The sequence below is a fragment of the Amblyomma maculatum genome, chromosome 1 (assembly GCF_055883805.1).
Source record: "Amblyomma maculatum isolate TAMU_Amacu chromosome 1, ASM5588380v1, whole genome shotgun sequence".
Classification (NCBI taxonomy): domain Eukaryota; kingdom Metazoa; phylum Arthropoda; class Arachnida; order Ixodida; family Ixodidae; genus Amblyomma; species Amblyomma maculatum.
In genome coordinates, this window is record NC_139344.1 from 279,957,846 (window position 1) to 279,978,237 (window position 20,392).

General features: G+C 44.9%; 1 protein-coding gene across 9 annotated transcripts in view; it reads right to left on the reverse strand.

Annotated features, from left to right (window-relative positions):
• The window catches only part of hts (adducin 1-like protein hts), a 128,580-nt gene that overhangs the window by 107,487 nt on the left and 701 nt on the right, over positions 1-20,392 (reverse strand). The window contains exon 2 of one of the 9 annotated variants that reach the window (XM_084591430.1): positions 15,249-15,415. The exons of the other annotated variants lie outside the window; for them this stretch is intronic. The gene's annotated coding sequence lies outside the window, so the exon portion shown is untranslated. The remainder of the gene's footprint in view (positions 1-15,248; positions 15,416-20,392) is intronic. 9 annotated transcript variants of the gene reach the window in all.

Here is a 20,392-nt window from a genome sequence, read left to right on the forward strand (position 1 = left end):
TTGTTCGGCGCGTTTATGTGCGGAGGGGCCGGGTAGCGCAGATATCACAGGTGGCTGTGTGCGCTAGACCGTAATATTTAGCGTGTTTTATCGCGACTCGCGCTTGAAAGTTTTAACTTCCCCGATATGGCCCTTATCAACATCACTGCTGCCCAGACCTCTCGCCAACTGTGATGCTCTTAGTACTGCTTAGGCGATGCTTATAGCCCTTGATCATGACTAGCGCGTTCTTTGCTTCTTTTTATGTTTTGTGTTATCTTGTATTTATATTGCCCTTTGCTCTACCTATTTCCGTTAACGCTCCCCTCTTATGTAATACCCCAATAGGGGCCATTAAGGGTTAATCAGTTCAGTTCAGGCGTTCAGTCGTGTCCGACTCTTCGTGACCCTATGGACCATGTCACGCCACGCTTTCCGGTCTCTCACTATCTTCTTAACATCACATAGCTTCATCTGCAATGCCTCGAGAATGCCATCTAACCATCGCGTTCGCTGCCTACCCCTTCTCCGGCGACCCTCAACCTTTCCCAACATCAAATCTTTCTCCAGCGACTCCTCTCTTCTCATCAGATGACCAAAATAGCTGAGCTTTAACTTTAGAATTTGACCCTCCAATGAGCAGTCAGGGTTTATGGTCGACAATATCGACTGATTTGATCTTCTGGCAGTCCAAGGAACTCTCAAGAGTCTTCGCCAGCACCACAATTCAAACGCGTCAATTCTTCGGCGGTCAGCCTTTTTCACAGTCCAACTCTCGCATAATAAATGACTAAAAAGAAGAAAAAAAAAATTGGTCGTTTGTTGTGATGCACCGCCGTTCGCGAGACGTGTGGTTGGGCCGGTCATGAGGCTAGCGAACGGCAGTGCAAACGCCCTTTTTTTTTTTTTTTCTTGTTAGGCGGCAGTCACGATAAGACATGCTAAATATTATGGCCTAGCGCACACAGCCGCCTGTGATATCTGAGCTACCTGACCCCTTCGAACATAAAACAAACGACAAAATAAATCGCCATTGGGCACTCACCGAAGAAATCCTCATTGCAGCTATCACTGGTGCGTTACAGGCTGGGCGCAAACTCCAGTAGGTACTTTTCATCATTCATATTTCCTTTAGATACATACATACTTGTATGTGTTTTTGCCGCTCGGAGCATATGACGCACTTGACACTTGCACGACGCAGTTTTTTTTTTGTTTACCTTACAGGCTCGCATTCGTGCTCGCCAAAGCATTCGGATTTTGTTCCTTCTGTGAACGCAATCAGCTGCACTTCGTTAGGGAGCTTGAAAGTCGTCGTCTTCGTCCAACCATTTGCAACGGCAAAGAAACCGCCCGACGGAGGGTTCATGCTCATTCACTTGCAGAGTGGAGCGCTCTGGACGTAGAACAGCGCTGGTTCCTGACCGAGATGCGCACGTGTCACCAAGTCGTTGATTCCGCAGAAATCGCGGCGGAGGCAGTAAGGTTGTCGATCCTTTCAAAACAGAATGACCATTCTCTGTGCATCGAGAACCTTTTCACCACTGCGACCACATCCGTTCTGAGAGCAGAAACCGGCTACAGTGCAGAATCATCCATTGCCAGGAAAATGGTGCGCGTTTTCTCCAGGTTTCTGTTGTGCATTCCGGCCGGGACAATGCCCTGTTCAGGGGGTGAGGATAAATGCCTCTGCCAAGCTAGGAGGCCGCGATGACCGCGTTGTGCTCGGTAACTCATGACACCCCACGCATATGCGCCGCTCGTAAGCCACAGCAGACGATTCCACCTAGCTCTGCAGCATCCAAAAACCCTCGACTGCTTTGCCCATTTAGATCCCTCTCTCTGCCTCCGCACTCTCCTTTCGAATACGAAGACAGTATACGAGTGGACTGTGAAAACGGTGAAACATTCCCCCATACTTCGTGAACATGTTACTGCAATCACTATCACTTACATTTCGCCCCGAGGGCAAAAAAAAGGGGGAGCTTTCGCTTTCTACCTGCGTTGGCATGGCCATTTCGTATGGTGTGCTTTCGCGTCGTCTGCTACACTGCCGTCCAATGTGTTTCTCGCCGCTCCCGCACGATGGCGCCACATCCTCCAGCAATCACAAGCAAGCAGCAACCACTTGCTTAATCACAGTCCAATCACCCTTGCGTCATCATACAAGTACCTTGGCGTGCACTTCTTACCAAATCTTTCATGAAAGACCCACATGGAAAAAATTACTGCCAAAGCTAACCGTACATTAGGTTATTTAAAACGTAACCTCAGAGGTGTACCTTCTTCCATGCGGCAGTTGGCATATCAAACATTTGTCCGCCCTCAACTTGAATACACGTCTTCCATTTGGTCACCCCACCAACATTACTTAATTCAATCCCTAGAGCGCGTACAAAATCGTGCCGCTCGTTTCATTTCTCACAACTATTGCCGACATTCAAGCATAACTAACATTAAGGCGTCGTTATCCCTTCCATCCTTAGAATCGCGCAGAACAATAGCATTTATCTGTCTCTTCCATAAAATTGTTTATAGCCATCATTCCTTCACACTACCTCTCACTAAACCGGCCCGCACATCTCACCGATTGCATAATAACCTCAGTTTTAAACGCCTTTCGGGAAGAACCACTGAAGAGCCCTGCCCCGTGCCATCATTTATTGGAATAGTCTTCCTGATAACATTGTTCACACTTCAGATTATGCCATTTTCAAAGAAAAAATAACATTTTGTTCTGAAGTGTGCTGTTACTGAAGTGTATTCTATAGTGTGCTTTTCAAATTTTGTTCTCTTTTCATGTGTTTGCCATTGTACAATGTTAACGTTTTGAAAATAACGATGTTAAAATAACAATCTTCAACATGCTTCTGTTTCGCACCCCAGTTATGTAACCCCCCTCACATAATACTCCAATCGGAGCCCGTGAGGTATTTGAATAAATAAATAAATAAATAAATAAATAAATAAATAAATAAATAAATAAATAAAAGGCGGATTGAGTTATCGTAAGCCGTTTAAAAGCTATGGCAATTTTTGCAACCCCTCCAGCACGCATTCGAAACCGAAATTTTGATTTCCACAGCATATGCTATCATAAATAGTTCATTATAGGGAGCTTGCATGAAGCGATGCGCGCCGGGTAATCCGCCGTGATGTCGCTGGCAGCAGACGGCGGGCAGCGCAGCCAGGGTGACTTGAGCAAGTGTCTTGTATTTTCGACGTTACCACGAGCAAATACGCGGCTTATCGTGAGCTGCTCTAACGTGCGTGCAATTGTCAGCAGATTCCTAAACAACGTACGCGTCGACGCTGTTCCCGAAAAATCGGGCGCACTATGAAGAAATGCAATTGAATTGCAGTGCGACGCGGACCTGTTGCTGGCAGCAGAAGGCGCGGGCAGCGCAGCCAGGCTGAATTGAGCAAGTGCCTTGTTTTTCTGAGCAAACACGCGGCTTTTAGTGCGCTCCTCTTACGTGCATGCAATTGTCGGCAGCTTTCTGAGGAACGTACACGCCGACGCTGTGCCAGAAAATCGGGAGTGCAATGGAGAAATATTCAAAGCAGTGTTCAAGCTACGCTTCTTCAAGCGCGAACGACTGACTGCACAATGCGGCGTCTGGATCTGGCCGCCCGTGGACATTCATAATTTCAGTCTGATACTTGCCTGGATTGGCGTCCATCTCGCGCGTGTTGGCCCGTACAAGCCATCGCGTCGGAATCGCTTGAAATCGTGAAAACCTGTTCGATCGCGCCAGCATCGTCTGCGCGCACTACGCGACCATGTAGACGAGGCTGTGTGGCAGTGCCGTGCTGCGTCGTGTTGCCAACGGCATCATGGCGGATTACCCAGCATGCATCGCTTCATGCAAGCTCCCGATATCACGCAATTATAATTTGGATAATTACCTTATAAAAGCTTTTGGAACATTTGTGCCACCAAATATTTTCGATTTAGTCAAAGCTTTCCACTAGAGGGCTGCAGGGCGCTCAGTCATTCAGTCGTTTACATTGCGCGCGTTTGCTTTCAGCGTTGTCTGGGTCGTGTGTCTTCGTTCATAAGATATATTGACCTTGCAAGCTTACAGCTCTAGCCTTGCAAGGAGAAAGCTAGAATATTAATTGCAATATGGCAAAGAGAAAACGTCAACGAAAGTTCCTAGGGAACCAGCACACCAAGCGTGGAGGCAGCACGGCAGCCAGCTGGAGACGCAAAACAGGGGAGAGAAAACAATGCGCGCTTCATCTCGCTCAAAAGGAGATTGCGCTGCTTCCAAGGAGGGCCGAAGCTACAAGCTTGGTGGATTTTAGTTTTTTTTTTTTTTTTTTTTTTTTTTACTACCTGAACATTTGCTTCAAATCTTTAAACCCATTTTTTTTAAAAACGCACCTTGTATCACGCGAGTAGCGATAACTTCTCTACTAAATATTTTTGCACGAAAATTTGTGTGCTGTTTCTTTACACACTACGCTGTGCACTCAAGCAGAATGAAAATGGACGGTAAGCTTTTTTATACTGCGACCGCTTGTTCTGAAAACAAATTGCCGAATGTAAACGTTTTCAGCTTTATGATAACACACCCTGGCTTAGAGATACAATTATTGTGGTTAGGTGCACAGGGCACTGTCTTCATTACGTACCTGCCAAGTCGCTTCTGAATAGCACCTGCCATTTCGTAGTTATCACTGTTGGCGCAACACCCATATTTTGGCAAATTTTTATATAAATTTTTTGGTTCACTGTTCTAATAGTTTTATTATGTTAGATTCCAACTACCCTGCCTTTACAATTTAGAAATAGAATTTTAACTTCTGGACTAAAATTGTGAAGTTATTTTTTTCCCGAAGGTGGTGACATACCTTAAAACGAGGTCGCTGTACCGCGATACAGACGCTGTTGATTGCCAGACGCCCGTTGCAGTTGAACGGGGTCCGTGACGCAAGCAGTGAATTTCGCGGACAGCAACAACTGTTTTGAGTCTTGCGAGCAAGTTTTAGTGTATCTCTTGTCAAGCGCCGCCAGATGCAAAAAAAAAAAAAAAATGCACATTCCCTACTGTTTTCATTTTTTTTTTTTTTGGGGGGGGGGGGGGGGGGGGTGGGGTCAGGTGGCCGGAGCCTACGAGCGCTAAATAATTAAGTTGAATTGTTCTCCTCACCTGTTTTGGGTTCGGTTTCAAAAGCCGAGGGATTACTGTAACGTCGGTCGGGTCTACAACATGTCACGTATGAAAACTGCAGTTTAATTGTTGCTTTTTGACTCGCAGCGATTCCTATTCTTGATGAAGACGTTATGGCCTGCTGTAGCATAAATGCAGCGCAAGCAAAAAAGAGCAAAGTGACGTGAGGATGGCCAACGGCGTTGCAGGTAATATTGCACTTTTTTCATACCTCACGTGGCCTGCATTTAACTGAAGACAAAGAAATTGGATTATAAATTACTTAGCGAGATAGGAAATGCAACCAAGATTTTGATAGCGCGCTACCATTACTTAAATGAAACGCGACGTGGCTCGAGAACAGGCTGCCTATTTATGACTCCGGCAGACACCTCCCACAAGAGTGAGGACTCTCTCGAAGGTTTCATGTGCGAAGAGGACACACCTCCCTACGCAATATGAAAAGCGTTTTGCTCACGCCTCATAAAAAACGGGCTCCGTCGTTTCAGAAACTTGCGGAGCTACCACATCCAAGGACCACATTTGCCATTATCCCGCACGCTAGCGCAGTACCGATAATTCCCCGGTACTTCATACCCAACATAAAGTCAAATTTCAAGGCAAGCACGTCCTTTTCTTGAACGCATACACCAGGTGTCCCAGTGAACTTAAACTAAGGGTTAAAAAATAAAATATTTGAGGCAGGCCAGGCAAACCAGTTTCATACAACTGCCAACCGGCTTGCGCACCACAGGCAATTTCTTGTTCTGCACTTACCTAATTAGCCAATTATGCTAATTTTTCTAACTTACTAAATATTGACTTAGACCATGAATGTGAAATGGAAAGTTGGAGAGCAACTACAGAAACATCCATTCCATTAATTGAGATCAAGGAAGTCCCACGTGTATTCTTTTTTCTAGGCTCAAAAGAAAGCCCGCGAAATACAAACAAAATCACGTAACTAGAGCATTTGAGCGCCACGATTGTGGTGCTCTCAGTCGTGATTTGAGCGAACGAAATCAGCTGCGGCCGTCACCCGAAGGTCCCGTTGCAGCGGCAGGCTGACATGTTGGCGATGGTTAGAGCCAGTCACCACCGAGATCTTGACAAGGCCTGCACCCCAGCAGCTACATTACGACAGGCGATGGCGATAAAGTACCACCAAATGAAAATGCGAGAGCAAATCTGAGTCGAGTCACACGATGTTGTCTAGCCCCTTTACCAAAGCCTGTACGCACAGGTTCAGTGGCTGATACTTTCTCGCTCATCCGCTTGTCATGACGTTCGCTGATGGGAGAGAAGGTGAAGCAAAGGCCTTGTTACTAGAGGGTTTTAGTTTACCGTAATCCGCCACCAGATCTCTTTATCGCCGATAGATGGCGCCACATACTTGTAATGGTAATCCTGAAACTATGGGCTTTAGAGATACCAGTGGCCCGGTGAATAAACCGGCGGTGGAAACTAGCAAAAAATGATTGGAAGATTGGTGGCTTAAAAGCAGAGAAGTGACATAATGTTAGTAATGTAGAAACGAAAATTCAATAAATAGAATGATGGTTTAGTTAACCAGTCTAAATCAATAATTAAGACATAGGGATAATTAAGATATAGGGAGAAAAATGAGCATGATAGCTACTGCTACCAACCCGTTTCAAAGGGGATGCTCACGCCACATACGACATCACGTATGTGGCGCCATCTATCGGCATTAAAGTGATCTGGGCATGCGCAATGGAACGCGCGGTGGCGGATCACGGTAGCGGATCGCGGTGTGCTAAATCTCTCTAATATCTCGGTGGAGACGGCTCGCCGCGCTCGCTGCTACTTGTACCGTCACCTGCGCCGGGTGTCTGACGCGGGCGAAGAAACTACCGCAAGCATATCGGCCTGCCCCTGCAACGAAGCCGAAGGCACGGCCGCAGCCGATTTCGTTCAATCAAACCACCAGCACCACAATCGTTGCACGCGAATGAGCTAGTCACGTGATTTTATTTGTATTTCGCGGGCTTTCTTCTGAGTTTGGAAAAAGATACGTAACGCTTTGCTTATCGCAATTAATGGAATGGGGGTTTCTGAAGGTGCTCTCCAATTCTCATTTATGGTCTTAAGTCATTATTTAGTAAATTAGAAAAATTAACACAATTACCTAATTAAGTAATTTCAAAACAAAAAAAAAATGCCTGTGGTGCGCAAGGCGACTCGCAGTTGTATGCAAATGGTTTCCCTGGCCCACTTCACATTTTTTTTAGCCCTTGGTTCAAGTTAGCTGGCACACCCGATAATTGGGGCAAAGAATTTGAGAGATGGGCAGTACACTGAGCTCGGTTACACTGGCAACGCGGCTCACTCGGCAAATATAAAGGCCCAACTCCAACGACATATCATGGGCGTTGGCGCTGTTGGCGTATGCAGAAACCGGTTTGAGCATGCGCACGGTACGAGACGCCAGCAAACTTGAGCGGAGCGCCGTGATCTGTCCGTGCTAGATTTCGGCGTCAGCGTCCACGCAGGCGCCGAGCTGCTCACCCGCGTAGGTCGCTCATTGGCGCACGTCTAGGCGCCGTATACCAATGAGAGGACAGGGTGGCCGCGACCTCTGAATTTTGAATTTTCGCTCCCGCCCAGTCTACGCGTGCTTTTTCTTTTCACTTTTTTTTTTTTTTTTGTCATCGCTTTGCATCGTCGCACGTGGCCGTGATGGTAAAACCCTTCGCCGCCCATCGGTTGATCTCAGCCGTGGAGGAACAAAACTCAAAAGACTCGTCTCAGCTACGGTCGCGGAAAACGGAACAAATTGATGTTGCGTCGATGGCGTTGCAGACTCTATTGAAATAAAGCCGAGAAAAATGTGGAAGATGTATACGTTTATTAGTGCAGAAGTAGAAAGTGTAAACTGTAATTAAGTTCCATGTCTAAATTACATCTCTTAAAAAGCAGAAATTATTGAGTGAATATTAAAACTGCAACAACGCACCAGCGCCGAGTCCCATGGAGATGCGCACCGCTTGTGACGCCCACTGTGGCACGGCGCCGACGCCTAGGATATGTCGTTGGAGTTGGGCCTTAATGTACGCATAGATGATACTGTTACGACACGCAGTCTCGACGAAGATGTGCGGCAGTAGCAAAGTCCTGCGAGTGTGTAACGGGATTTAACATTTGCTAACAAAATGAAAGAAAGCGCTTCTCTCGTTTAGTGCGAGGGACGCTGCTCCGGCAATTTGTGAACGTTCGCCTCCAAGGCAGGGATCGAAACACCAGCCGTCGAATCACGCAAGCACCAGGAAGTAAGTTTTGTGTGCTTTGTCAATGACGTCAAGGAAATACTTCCAGAATAACAAACGAGGTTCATTTCACAATGTGTCTGTTCGCTGACCGTGAAGAGACAATCGTACCCTCTGCGCGTCAGCCTGCAAATCACTCTAGCCTCGTTTACATGAGCCCGACGCCTTAGTCGCAGCATACCAGACACCTGACAGCGTTTATATGAACCCTTTTCTGTCGGACCTAGGACACCGAAACAGCACACACACAACAAAAAAAGGCAACCAGCGACTATCACGTGGTGACGCATGTATGCCATGTTTAAAGCATCATTTAAAATAAGAAACCAAGTAACAAAAATTGTTATAGTCGTGCAACTATTACGGAACGGAGTACCGGCGTCCTCACATGTTAAGCTTTACACTCCCATTATGACCACAAGCTCTGACGTAAGTAAAATGTAAAAACTGCGTGCAGGCTCGCCTGAAAACATGCAAGAAATCCGAGTGTAAATCTAGTACACAGATTTCGGGGGTTGTTCGCAGGCAGACAGGTGACCGGCGTACTTGGATCTTCGTGAAAATGAATAGCTGTGTGTACACACGCAGTACCGCGGTCAAGCTGAAGATCAGCACAAACCGGTTACCAGAGAAGCGACGCGGAGAGCGAGGGGAGCGAGCTGAAACGACTGATGTGCGTACGTAACACTTGCTTTTTATAAAGGAATGCATTTAACAGCTATATATTTGCCCGCCCATCCACGAAACATTTGAACGTCGGCACTGTGTGGCGCTTCGGCGGTAGTTGGCCGCAGCAGTGGTGGCGGCTGTTTCCTCTCTAGCGCGACCAAATGCCCGAGGGCGACAGCGAGCGGTATGCTGGAGAGGGAAGGGCCTTTCTCACCGTGTGCCTGAGGTATATCTCCCAATCTCCACCGGCGGAGACAAGCAAATCACCCCCTTTCCAGCTTTGGCTAACAGCCCCAAAATGTCCTCGGTGGCACAGACATCAGTTGTTTCGTTATGGAGCCGGTGTCTTCTTTACCAGTGCAATCAGTCCAAGAGCACTTCACTATTTACTGTCCAATGACTGGCATAAAGCCAGTACCAACCTACACCCGGCGCAAAATTCGAAAGTGTATCTTGAGTGAACTGACATGTAATACCCCTTACGTAATACCCCGAAAGGGGTCTTTAAGGTTAATAAATGAAATGACATCACAGGTTAAAAACAAAACAAAAACATGAACAATTCAGATCGCCAAGCGCAATAGATGGTTTGGCTTGTGGGGTTTAACGTCCCAAAGCGACACAGGCTAGACGGCACAGTCGAAGGAGCCGAAAATTTCGACCACCTGGGGTTCGTTCTTTAACGTGCACTGACATCGCACAGCACACGGGCTCCTTGCTTTTCGCCTCCACCGAAACGCGGCCGCCGAGGCCGGGATTCGATTCTGTATCCATGGGCACAGTAGTAGAGAGCGGTAACCAGCCACCGCAGCGGGGCAGATAAGGCGAGAATCGAACCAGGCATTTCCGGCAGCGAGACGGGCACGAAGGCTCATTGATCCAAATTGAGTAAACGTGAACCTACAGTAGTAATGCGACCAGCCCTGGTATGCGCAGTGTGTATTGCTCTGCTGAACAGCATACGAAAGAGCAATTTTCATAAGCAGGAAGAAGTGTTGCAGACAATCGATCTCGGTTACACGCACCTGATTCCGTATCAAAATTGTGACGCAGCAGTTCAGTGGAGTGTCGTATACCATTTCACTTTCCACTTTGCATTCATCTGCTAGTGAACCTGAGGCTAGTGTTATAGGGGTTCGAAGCGACGACAACAGATTGTATGCTGTTTAATGTAAATGTAGGCGTCCACCGAGAAATGAGACAGGTACTGCGCCTTCTTTTCCATAAAAACGTTAAATGCGTCATCTTAACTTTTCTCTGGCGGGGAAATTGTGTGGCGGCGGTTACCGCAGACGAGTTGCAGTTATCGCCGCCATTGTGCCTCTACAGCCGTTTTAAGTGCCTTCCAAAACTCATTTGTCTGTTAAGCAAAAATTACAATCGATACCCATCATTCACAGGCAAACTTCCGGAACACGGAGCTGCACACGAAGGGCGCGATTCCGGCTCATGCGAGACTGATCGAAAACGCAGGCAACAACGGGTTTTGCGGCGGCAGACAGACTTCTCCGAATGGCGAAACCAGTTTTGCATGCATGGAGCGTCTCCCTCCTGCGCCATTTTCCGCACCGATCGCGTCCAGCGGTGAACTGGCACAAGGTCCGCGCATGACGGAAAGCCGTAATGCAGTCTGCGTGACGCAACATCCTGCACGATGCAGTGAAGCGGGGCAACCCGAGACGGTTGGAACTCTAATGCAGTTGGGAGGATTAACCACTGGGTTTAAATGGGAAACGCCGCCTCATCACCTGGACAGAGCGGTGATGAAAACACGACTCAATCATTGCGCCGAGACAGAGGCAGGCTCGGATGGTCTCCCACAAAATGTAGCATGGTTATGGAGTGCAACAAGCTGCCCAGGATATGAGGCCTCTGTATAATTTCGACCGCCTGGGGATTCTATGGCGCACATAGAACGCATAGTCCGCGATGCAAACGCAATTTTTGGAGAACTAAAATTTCCAACCCCGAGAATGTTCGAGCAATAGAACTGATTTAGAAGCCCTCTAGAAGCCCTGCGAATGAGGCTTTTAGTTTCCAAAGGTTGCCAAACGATGCTGCAAAAGTGTTACAACATCAAGTTTCTCGCACAGAATCACAATTCCAAGTTTTAGACTGTATGAATAAAAAGAAGAGACGTTTGGGTAATATTTCATACGCTTACTTGAAGAGCGCATACTTTGCATATGATCACAAGCACTGATGTGTGGCTCTCCACTTTGCACCTCATTAAATAATTATACCCTTAACATCGCTTTCATTTACACAAACTTGTGCTTCCCTCGCATTGAACCAATTAAAGGACTGGAAACATTTCTCCTCCTTTGAACAATGCATACGATTAAATTATTTAGCCAGGGCTCAAAACTTGGTACTAAACTTTTTTTTTTGTTCTGTAGTTTGTTTTGGCTTCAGGTAAGCAAATGGAATATTACATCACATAAAAAGCAGAAGAAAATGACAATCTGTAGCAGGAAAACTAGTGTTGTGTAGCAGAAAAAAATTGCTTTTAGAAGCAAAATTTCACCTTTGGAGCATACAATAAGGAGAGTGGTAACAAAATTTCAGCTACTGATTCCAAATTTTCCAAGTCCAGATTTTCACTGTGACCACAATAAGAATGATCAATAAACCATACATATACCGAAGTTTTGTCTTTAAAGAGCTCTAAATATATACACAATCTGCACAAAATGCAAGAATGATATTTTTGAGACTAGGCAGCATTCACAAGTTCAATTATTACAAGTATTGGTGAAGGAATGCAGACCATATGCTGCTTACCTGGAGAGACTTAGCATGCGCAGTGCCCACATACATTCTACTGTCAGACCTGCGATGGAGTCGTAAATGTATCATTGGACAGCTGAGCAATTTCGGCGCCTATAGTTTCCTCGTAACTGATCAAGTCTTCAGAGTTGGCAGCTCCTTAAAAATTGCAGACAATTTTTTTTTTATTATTTCAATTCGAACACGAAGGGATGGCATGAGGTGAAGGCATACCCCACTGCAGCTAACCATGCTATAAGGAAGTAGGTAGTGATTAAGCGAGCAGCAAAGTGTATGCCAGTGAAGGAAGAGTGTGTACAAAGATATGCAAACCAATGGCCCTGGATTCGAATTCCGCCTAAGTGCAATCAATTACTGTATAAAGTGAAGTAATTTGAGTGTTTAGTTAGGCTTTATGGCACAGAGGCAAGCAAAGGCCATCATGCACCAAACATAGGGTTAAGTGTTTCATTATGTTAAATATTTTTACTGATCAGTCAGGGTTTATTTAAAACGTTTACTTTCAGAAAACCGCAAACACATGAAATTTGAACTATGGCATTTTCTTCTAGCAAAAGGCTTGAATGGAATGGGTTGTGTTCTTTATAGGAAGAATGTGATTTTTTTTTCTTATTTCCCCAAGTGTCGTGCATGACAGTGGAAAATGGTTGGCTCCCCAGACCATCACTGCATGACTCACTTAAATCATTTGAGACACGTGAGAAACTAATTTGCATCATATACATTTAATGACTGCTATTCTATGTGCATTAGCAAAATGAGCATTCTGGCATGCTCGAGAATTCTTGAAGATTGATTGTCTGGCTGTGACATAACCCCGTCCACCACCTGGGTTTATAAGACAAGGCGCCCTTATGCCATCAGCAGTGATGCTCTGTTCACAATCACGATGTCTCCGCAAAAGGGGGGCTTTGCTAAAATTATTTTCTTGTCACCTAAACAAAGACCTGCTCCCAAGACAAAAGCAGTTGTCAGTAGAATATTACAGGACACCATGGACTGTTAGAACTGCTGCCATTGCAACAGGTGTCTCACAGAGACTTTGAGCCAAGCTTGAATAATGACACGGATGAAAAATGTGAATTAAATAACTGTGCAGTTATTCTCATATATCTTGCTTCGATGCTCTCCTTGGTAATTGGGCTCAATATTCAACTCAAAAAAAATTTTTTTCTCAATACTTGTATAGGTGCATCTCATGGTCACGATTTTAAGTACTTCAGCAAACCACACTGGCCAATCATGAGCAAAAACCTACCAAGAAAATATTTTTTCACTTGTTACATTCAATTATACAACCAGCCACCTACACAAAATGCAGTGCATCCCTGATCAGAAGGCCCTGCCCCCATTAATGTATTAAAAGCATCAAATTGAATTGGAAATACAGAGGTTTAACATACCAAAGCAGCACAGTGGCTATAAAGGTTGCCATAGTGGTGGCGGGAGGGTGGCGGCGTAGGAGGCTCTGAATTAATTTAAAGCCGCTGCAGGTTCTGCGCAGTTTCATTTAATGAGTTGCCCAGTACCCAGAAAGATAACCACATTTCCTGCAATCCATTCCAAATGCCATATTTTGGTTTCATCAAAACAAATTATTTTCGCATCTGAACGGTATATGTAAGCCTAGAAGAAAAACACATGATCTCAAGAGTCCCAATTCTTGCCTTTGGTGCAATGTTCAGCTTCCTGTCTAAAGCGGTCAATTCCAAAGGGTTTTGTTAAGACACTTAAAAATATTAGGAAATTTTTTCTACCAGTCCACGTGCCCATTTTTATGTAGGCTGATGATGAAAACGAGGAGTAGAGATCACGACAACGACTGAACATCGGCAGAAGTGATGTACCGAAAATTAATATAAATCTCACCCACCAGACAATTAGACAATTTTAATGCACAGCAGTGTCCATTCAACTTTTCATACTGAAGGCTGTTATGGCCCTGGAACATACGACTTGTCTACCATAATAGCGGTCTGTGATCCCCAATTGATAAAAGATGGATGGATGGATGGAATGGATGGAATATGGGAGCGTCCCCTTTGAAACGGGGTGGTAGCAGTAGCTATCATGCTCATTTTTCTCCCTATATCTTAATTATTGATTTAGAATGGTTAACTAAACCACCATTCTATTTATTAAATTTTGTTCCTACATTACTAACATTATGTCACTTCTCTGCTTTTAAGCCACCAATCTTCCAGTCGCTTTTTGCTAGTTTCCACCGCCGGTTTATTCACCCGGCCACTGTTATCTCTAAAGCCCAGAGCTTCAGGAACAGTGATTGCGCCTGCACCAACTTCCGGATAGATACCATTACATTCGAGTATAATATGGTCAATTGTTTCACTGGAGTTTCCACATACAGCACATGCGTCATACTTGCAACAAAGAAATTCAAAACACAGGCGCCACCTAGTGACAATTCTAAAAGCACATCATGAGAAAGGAGCACTGCTTTTACTGAAGGGTGCATTGGTAAGAGCGCAAACTATAATAAAACACGACGAGCTGTCCCGAAAGAAGAAAAAAAACACACTGTGCACTTAGGAAAATCAATGTTTTTTTCCGAATTGCGGTCACATGGTGTATAATGACTAAAATTATAAACCTCTGTGGCTTAAATACAAGAGGGCTCATTATATACATCCAGAGTCAAGATCTTTTCATTACCACCATAAATTTGCAACATGTTTTGGTCAGTGTTCTGTCCCTTTCAGTGCAAAATCGTAGCGGTTTATACTTTGAAAGCTTGTGCAAAATTTTATACAACGCATTTTAATTAACTGAAATTTGAACACCAAAACGCCACGAGTTATAACCGAGCACCCAATTATGTTTGAACAGAAAAAACCCAATGTTACTACCAGCAGAATTATGTACAAAAATGGAAAATAAACGGATATCCTGTTTACTACACCACATCATGAAATATTCACTTTATTTGCTATATGGCATAATAACCTTGTTCTTATACGAAGGTATCCCAAGTAAAGAAATCACTGCTAAGTACTGGACACTAAAAAAAACTGCGAGTTCACTTTGTAGACAAATGTGTACATGGCATGTGAAAGCGTTAGAAAGAATTTCGAGGTTACAATTTTAGCTCGTGATCCACACTTTTTTAGTCTAGCAATAGTCCTCCAAGCCCATGGACACTGAGAAGCTCACACCACTGGGGAGCCATCAAAGCGGTGGCCAGAGCACTGGTGCCACTCCCAGTATATAGGCCAGCGACCAACTGCCTGCGTGATGCCGCGGTGGAGAACAACCTCGAGGTTTTTGTGATCAGACTCTCAAAAAGAGCTTAGCAATGAGGATAAGCCATAATATCGAATAAATGGCACTCTGCAGGAGAACATACACAAAGCATGAAATGGAGCCCTTCTCCCCATGGAAGAGTTGGTGGCGCACTCCTTGGCCCAACAACACTATCTTGGCAGACAATAGGAGGAACTTGCTAGCTGACACCTTCAGTATTCACCACTGCTGCTATGGGCACATTCATGCACTTCCAGATCCTGCAACTGGCTGCATTGAAAGAAGCAACAACGAATTAGCAGAGGACTATGGAGGTTGTAAGAGAACTGTGCTTGGGACATTGCGTTTCACTGCTACACGTGCAACTGTGGTGTTTTCTGTGCGCCACCTCTTCGACCGACAATATGTCATGATCAGGCGATCTTTGCTAGGCCTTACCAGCCAAAGAAACTGGAAATGAAACAAATGGAACATGAACTCCTTGTGAGGAAATCAAACTCAGCACAGGTTTGCATTTTTCAAGAATGCCAGGTGAGCCCTTTTAAATAATGGTATAGTGTCTCATATAGGAGTGAATGCACAGAAGGTGCACATAGGCTATGAGGTGCACTGCAATGAAGACTCATTTCGAATCCATGGGATTCTGAACAAGCAGCATTACAATGAAGCTTTTCCGTTTTGACACAACAGGATGAATAATGGCTGCTGCACTCAAGGTTTCATTCTTTAACATTAAGCTCAGCAGCTAAATACCTCAGCCATTTTTCCATCGCAGCAAGCCCTCAGAAATTAGTCTGAAAGAAGATGTAGAATAGCTGATGCATTGCAAATTAATAAACAATGCAAACACTGTTTCGCCTAAGGCCACACACTACATTCACAAGCTTTCATAATCTACACTGTTCATTTTAGGGCGAAAGCCTGTAATGGCTCGTACTGTCGGCGTTCGTTTGTTCACACTATAGCTGTTAATCAAATGATGTCACTAACGTCATCAGAAAAATAAGAATTTGGCCTCTACTGGGAATCGAACCTCCTTCCCTCAGATCCCCAGCCAAGCACTTTAACCAACTGCGCCATGCTCGGGATCATGAAACACACATCATAATTTTCTGTCTACAGTGAGGATGATAGTAGCAATGACAATGATGCTGCATTTAGTTAATAATGATGAGGGGAAACATGATGCACCACGTGCACCAGCAACGCTCAGGCTTTCACACTTCTGCAGTGTATATTCCACAGTGCTCTCGGAATTTTTTCCCCGCATCATAGGAGCATGCAAAGGTAAATGTGTTAATATTTTGTGACATCTCATTTTTTAAATACAAACAAGTTTAGTTGCAGTATGTGCTCTAGCTATCGTCTAAATACATAACTCACTTGAATGACAGCTGCTGAAAAAACAAGAAAGGAGCTTACAAAAAACTGAATTATCAAAATTAGGCAATTCATTATTTGAAATTTAACAGCACAGAACAAGGGGACAAGGCCAGGAAACTAGTACTGCGAAAGAGAGGAACAGTAAAAAATCCCGAGGTACAAGAAATGTTGGTTATAAATCTGAACATAACGAGCATAGAGCCGGAGAGCAAGAAGTTAGCATTTTTAACCCATTGCAGCCAACCCGGTCGACAAGTGAATCGTCGAGGTGAGAGAATGAGTTCCAGAGGCTGAATGCATTGTGTGTGAACATGGAGGCAAAAATCACCCTGGCTTTCTACCAGGAACAAAACCAAACCCAGGCAGGATGATCACACGTATACACTCTGCACCAAAGCAGAGACAAGCGTGCATGCAGTGCACAAGACATGGCTATTGCATCTGTGCTTTCCAATTCTGTGTATTTTACTTTCCTTGTATGTTTTTATTTCTTCTCCGAGCCAAGGCATAGTCCACATACCACATGTTTTTAGGAACTGGCACATTAATCATCATCATCACAAGATTGGTTGCAAATGCATGTGCTGCAGGATACAGAGTGCTGACCATAATTGAAGCATCATTTCCATTATTTCTCTGTGGGACTTCTAGAATCCAAGTGCCAGCTGCAACTATGTTGGCGCTATCAAAAACTACCTACAGTGACTGGGGAGCATAACCACACTGCCATGCATCTGATGCAGTCGTCTCAGACCGAAGTCTAGAACAATGACAAAAACTTAAAACAAGACACATGAATAATAATGCTTGCGTCTCAAAACTAGCACCTGCTGATCTTTCCTGGTAATTTTTTTTATTTGGCCAGTCACACTTATGAACCTGCGGCAACCTAACTCAAAGGCCACGGCTAAAATACACATCGACATCAATGTCTCTTGCATGCTCCAACAATCAGTCGACGGCAAAGGTTCATGACCTGATGCAGCAGGCAGAAAGAAATCAATTCTGGCGCTTTATGCTGAGAAGAAACAGGCCACTGAGAGAGTCTACTATCTCAGCTCTATGGAAGCTGGTGGAGGCATGTTCACAGCCAGCCTTCAGAAAGAACATACTTTCTGTAGCTCAGTGGAGGAAACTGCAACACGTGGAGGTTGGCTGCATGGGACTCCAAAACTGACACCATCACTTCATTGGTGGATGCACTTGGATTTGGGCAGGCTCAAGACAGGAGTGTATTGCATGAAACAACACCGCTTGGTGCAATGTAGCAGTTTTATGTTTTCTTTTTGCTCAGTCTGCAGTATGCCACCATCACTTGAAAATAAAAGTATATAGGGCACGACACTGCAAATCTCATACATACTTGCAACCATCCTAATAACTGTTCTCACAGGCTCCCCCAGTGCAGACCACTTGGCACCCATGGAGGTGTATGTGATGGTCAATGGACTGTGGCAACAGGGACACACAGCAAATGCAAATACAGACGAAATAAAGCACTGCCTTGATATCTGGTGGCAGACTACTGCAAGGACAATAGTGAGCCTAAAGCCTCAATTTTTTTTCCCCTTTCTAATTTCTATTCATTTTAATGACCTGTTCCAGTACACTACAATCCCCTGATACAAAAGGGAATGGTTTAACAGCATCCGCTTATCCGTAGTCCAGTCCACGGCACATCGACAGCTAAAGAGGCCATCTATGACAATATGCGAGGCAGTAGCCTGCTCTTTGTGGCACATAGATGCATAACACGTATGAAGACAACCCAGACCAATAAATACACAGAAGCCTTGGATACCCCATGGCCAAGGTGCAGTACGGCTGATGAAAATAGCCAGCATGCTGTCATTGGGTGGCCACAACTACAGCCTGTATCCTCTTCGAACAGCAACAGCGGAGGCTTTTTAAAAAGCCCTCAGTAACTTTGTCAACTTCTGAGAAGGGCAGAGGAGGCGACAAAGCGCCACCTTGAGGACTGACTGTCAAACCCCCCCAAACTTTTCCATGACATTTAGCACATTAAACCAATGGTAGAGAGCTCTCTCAACATCAAACTCGATGATCACACATTACAAAAGGAGAGGTCAAAGAAGCAATGCCCGAGTACTTACAAGATGTTACTTATAAATTTGAGTCGTGATCTAGCAGCAGCTTGCTCGTGCAGATGAGTTGCTGGCAGATTATTTGAAGTATTAACAGTATCTTCATACAAGACACTAAAGCACACTGAACAAAATGTGGTTCCTTGCACCTGACTAGGTTCAGGACGCAGTTTCATTTCATTTTACTTCATTTGATTGCTCCCAAGAAATGATTGTATAGCTTAGATGTCAATGATGAAACTTAACTCTGATCAAAGCCCGCACCGACCCATACACACCCCACAAAAATGCCTACCCAAATCATAAGCAGATAAAACAGCTTAATTTGGTCTCTCCCCAATTAGCTCACAGTACTGCCCTAATGTCAAAAATTTAACATAAGACAAACTACCAAGCACGACCAAGCATGAAAAATGCCACCAAATATGTAGGAATGTCTTGACTCAAAAGCTCCTTCATGCTTTGAAACGAGGGCATTGCAAAGGTAAGGTGTTTAAAAAGTACTAAAGACAACTACATCCACAATATTCGTCTTCTCTTTAAAATGCCGCGCGCACACTGATTATGCGGCCCCACCCTTCTCAAGTTACTATAATGTATGTTGACATGTCAGAAAGTGACTAGATGTGATTATCTATAAAGCGCCCATGTTTAAAGAAAAAAAAAAGAATGACATCTAACATTCTGCTTTCCCTAAAGCCACGCTTAGTGAAACTTTCGCGCGGTCACCCATGAAGAGAGCTAGTTCTTTACCGCCGTGGCATAGACTAAATACAACCACGCTGCGGGCAGAACATCTCGCTACCCTTAGAAGGGCTACTGGTTCAATTACGAGCCTAATAACAGAATTTCAGCAGAAAACAAGATATCTTCAACTATACCTAACCGAAGAAATGACCGCAAGAGGCACTACAAAAGAAATAAGCTGTTAGAAATATGCTGGGTACTACCACAAGCGACCTCAACCCTGCCTTTAATACGTGCTAGAATACGTTTAATAGGCTCAGTGCACTTCCAGATGACAGATGTTATGGCTTCGTGGTTTAAACATGGCGTAAATGGACGCCAAACCAAGTCGAACAACAGGTAGCAAAAGAAATAAAGCCAACGCGAAACTGCTCCTGCTACTACTATGTAAATATTGAGCGAACAGCACGCACAACACAGCCACCGCTTTAGTTCTTTAGAGGTAAGCAACCGCGCCCGAACAGAGGGGACTATGCCGGCGAACGTGAGCACGCGGACCTGCAGGGCCCACCAGCAGAGAAAAACTTGTGAGGGGCAGGAGAAACTATCCGGCACTTCGCATCCAACCCTGCATCGCTTAAGCGCTTTCGGTCTCTGCGAAACTCGCCATCCATTCTCAAAAACAGACCGATGGAGCACGATGCTTCACGGTCGATGGCAGCATCAGGTCAAGCGAACGCAGGATAGCCTGACACCTGGGTGGAGCGGCATAACGCGCACGTATAGCCCTCAATGGCGAATAGGCGTGGCACGTCGTTGCACGTGGAGAGGACAGTCCTTCAGGCGCGATCACTGATCTGCCCAGTTTTTTTGTTTTTTTTTTTTTTTTTTGTTTGTTTCTGCCGAGACAAATTGTCAATGAGCATTAGGAATCGCCACGAAACAAGGACTTCGAAAAAAAAAAAATATGTACTTGGCTCGGCGCCAGAAATGGGATGTGCAGCTGTGGCAGTGCAGCAAGGCGTGGACAGAAGTCGTTTCGGCATCCCGGTTCATCCAGGGGCATCAAGTG